Below are 4,002 nucleotides of genomic sequence, written 5' to 3' on the forward strand. Positions count from 1 at the left end.
CTCCGCCCCTCATGGTTACAAGACACTCTAGTCTTCTACGACAGCGCCACCTGTACCGGGTGGGCGCATTGCAGCCACTGTCGTCTGTATGCGTACTTGAGCCGAATCCGTAGCTTACCTGGGGCAAGGGAACATAATGGCTTTACATTTTTGATCTTTTGTTAATCTTGATGTCCTAGAAGTCTTTTTACCAAGGATAAAGGTGCATCCGGAGTCTCAACTAAAGCAGGTGCGTGTTGGGCTGAAAGGCTACATAGAGTACCTTTCCAAATTTGCAAATGATGAAGACATAATCGACTCTGAAGCTTTTAGGATAGACCACGATGGGAGAAAGGACAGTTGTTTGGCAATTGAAACGTGATGCTGGGGGAATATGAAGGGTTAATTTCTAAAGAGTTAAAAAAGCAATATAAACTATACAGCATATCCTAAAACGGCTGCACAAGTTGAGAGATCTAGCGGTATACACGAGGAATTGTGCAGATGCTGGAAATTCAAGCAACTTTGGTTGAGGTATACATATTTAAGTTATTGAAAGTGTCAGGGTAGATGATTACACTGGCACAATGAATGTGAACAAGGAGATCATGATAAACCTTTATGAACCAGTTGAATGAGGTTCAGCCACAGTTGGGCTCACAAGAGACTGCAGAAGTTAGAGATGAGGGCAAAGAAACCATCTTCAGGAAGAACACAGTGAGTTGAGCAGCATCTTTGGGGCCTGGGAAGAAGATGAATTGTTGATGTTTCAGTATGAAGCCCTGCAAATGTCACTGCACTCTCCAAGAAGGGAGAGGAGAGGCAGAAGGAAGGAAATTATAGGCCAGTTAGTCTGATGTCAATGACTGGGAAGTTGTTGCAGTCAACTGTTGAGGACGAGGTCTCAGGATGCTTGGAGGCACATAATAAAATAAGCCATAGTCAGCATGGTTTCCTCAAGAAAAACTCTTGCCTGATAAATCTGTTGGAACTCTTTAAAGAAATAACCCGCATGCTAGACAAAGGAGATTTGGTTGATGTTGTGTGCTTGGATTTTCAGAAGGCCTTTGGTAATGTGCCACACAAGAGGGTGCTTAGAAAGCTACGAGCCCATGGTATTAGCATGGATAAAGAAGTGGCTGATTGGCAGGAAGCAAAGAGTGGGAATAAAGGGAGCCTTTTCTGGTTGGCTGCCAGTGACTAGTGGTGTTCCACAGGGGTCTCTGTTGGGACCAATTCTTTTTACATTATATGTCAATGATTTGGATGATACAATTGATGGCTTTGTTGCCAAATTTGCAGATGATATGAAGATAGATGGAGGGACAGGTTGTGTTGAGGAAGTAGAGAGGCTGCAGAAGGACTTAGATTAGAAGAATGGGCAAAGGAGTGGCAGATGGGATACAGTGTTAGGAAGTGTATGGTCATGCACTTTGGTAGAACAAATAAAAGGGTTGACTATTTTCTAAATGGAGGGAGAATACAAGAAACTGAGGTGCAAACGGCACTTCAGCAGGATTCCCTAAAAGGTTAATTTGCAGGTTGATTCTAGTGAGAAAAGCAAATGCAATGTTAGCGTTCATTTCAAGAGGGCTAGAATATGAAAGCAAGGATGTAATGTTGAGACTATAAAGCATTGGTGAGGCCTCAGTTAGAGTATTGTGAGCAGTTATGGGCTCCTTATCTTGGAAAGGATGTGCTGAAACTGGAGAGGGTTCAAAGGAGGTTCACAAAAATGATTCCAGGATTGAATGGCTTGTCATATGAAGAGCATTTGATAGCTCTGGGCCTGTATTCACTAGAATTCAGAAGATTGAGGGGTGACCTCATTGATACCTAATGAATGGTGAAAGGCTTTGGTAGAGCGGATGTGGAGAGGATGTTTCCTATGATGGGCGAGTCAAAGATCGAAGGACACTGCCTCAGAATGAGGGGTATCCTTTTAGAATATAGATTAGGAGGAATTTCTTTAATCAGTGAGTGATGACTCTGTGGAATTTGTTGCCACAGGCAGCTGAGGAGGCCAAATCTTCATGCATATCTAAGGCAGAGGTTGATAGATTCTTGATTGGTCAGGGCTTGAAGGGATCCGAGTTGGGGGGAAGCAGGAGATTAGGGCTGAGAGGCACAGTGGATCAGCCATGATGAAACGGCGGAGCAGACTTGTTGAGCCAAATGGCCTAATTTTGCTCCTGTATCTTACGGTCTTATGATCACAACTGAGAGTAGAAAGGCCGTTATAAAGAGGAGAAAAGGAGCAGATTGAAAGGAAGGTGATTGGTCGAGTGAGGAGGGGTGTAATATGACAGGCAGTCGTGCCAGGTAGAGGAGGGGAACATGAAGATTGGAAACAGCTGCTGGACGGAGGCAAGCAGCAACACCAAAGCTGGAATGCTGGAGAAGTAAAGGAGGTGAGAATGGAAACCATATGGGGAGAGGTGAATACTAGTTAGAACCAGATGGGGGTTGGGGAAGCTGTAGGTAAACTGTGTGTGTGTCTGTCCTGGGTGGATAAAACTAGAAAGGGGGCAGGGGTAAACCTGAACAAAGGGGGGAATGGGACGTGCAAGGAAAGGGGACAAAATGGAAGGATTGGAATGAGGATGAAAGGGGGAAAATGGGTTACCTAACATTGGCAATATTCATGTTAAGGGGGGATAAGAGACTGTAGTAATGATCTTGGTAAGAACGTAGTCTAAGAGCCAGCGTGTAGTATAAACTACAGAGGGGGAGTAAAGAGAGAGAGCTGGGGTTTCACAGAATATTCTGGCACGATTTTAACTTTCAGAGCAGTGATGCCATCCAGTGGCAGTCACAAGTTTCTAGGCTGCGATTCAGGCAACCATGCCCTATAAGCAACACACGTAAAAAATGCTGGTGAACGCAGCAGGCAGGCAGCATCTATAGGAAGAGGTACAGTCGACCTTTCGGGCCGAGACCCTTCGTCAGGACGTCCTGATGAAGGGTCTCGGCCCGAAATGTCGACTGTACCTCTTCCTATAGATTCTGCCTGGCCTCCTGCGTTCACCAGCACTTTTTATGTGTGTTGCTTGAAATTCCAGCATCTGCAGATTTCCTTGTGTTATGTCCTATAAACAATGCATCTTGTAATTTTCATTTTTAAGTGGGGCATTTATAAATAAGATGAACGAGCGGGAATTGAGCCCAATTTTAAGAGTACATTTTGTATTAAATCAGTTAACTAGTGGGCATGCAGTAGGGGAGAATTTGATGATGAGCAGATTTTAAGCAATGGGCAGGCACATTAGACCTGCAGGTTGCTTGACAATCTGAACAGGTGGTTTTGTTCATTTTAATAGCCAGGTTTTATTATTACAGGCCAGGGTAGTACAAACAGGCAGAAAATAGAGTTTTAGAACTTAAATTCACAAATTGAAAGGGCATAAAGACTAACTCAGGTGGTTTTAAATCCTCCCTTGCAAGCCAAAATACAGTATGTCCGTATTGATTTCGTCCCCAGAATTCAGCTTTACATGGATATTGCTTCATTAATTTTTTCCAGCTTTAATGGTGGTTCTTTGTAGCTTGACAGATTCAAATTCATATTAAAGAATCATTGACTTCCTGCAATTACTTGTTAAATTTTTAAAGATTTGGGGAAAATGTGCAGACAATCTGTGATTTTGGTTAACTACACATTTAAAACATGAAATTGTCATTAAAACCAGATCCTGATTAAAATGTATTTTTTTTGAACAACTTTCATTAGCTGGATGTTTACAACTAAGGATTCCAAAGTGGTCTGGGTAGGAAATAATTGCAAACTTTACTGCAATTCTTTAAAGTAAGCTGAAAGGAAAACAATGGCAGGGTGCCAATTGTAAATATGTGTTCTGTTTTGTTGGTGCCTTAACTGTAGAAAAGTTCCTCAGTTTCAGCAGCCAATATTCTTGATAGAGTTATACCTGAAATTAGCTAAAGAGGGCTGGGGTCTCCTTCCGGAGGGAAAATTAAGCGAGGAATGTCCAAAAGAAAGCTTTGCAGATGCTGCAAACCTGAAAT

This window comes from Mobula birostris, chromosome 11 (genome assembly GCF_030028105.1).
Source record: "Mobula birostris isolate sMobBir1 chromosome 11, sMobBir1.hap1, whole genome shotgun sequence".
In the NCBI taxonomy this organism is placed as follows: domain Eukaryota; kingdom Metazoa; phylum Chordata; class Chondrichthyes; order Myliobatiformes; family Myliobatidae; genus Mobula; species Mobula birostris.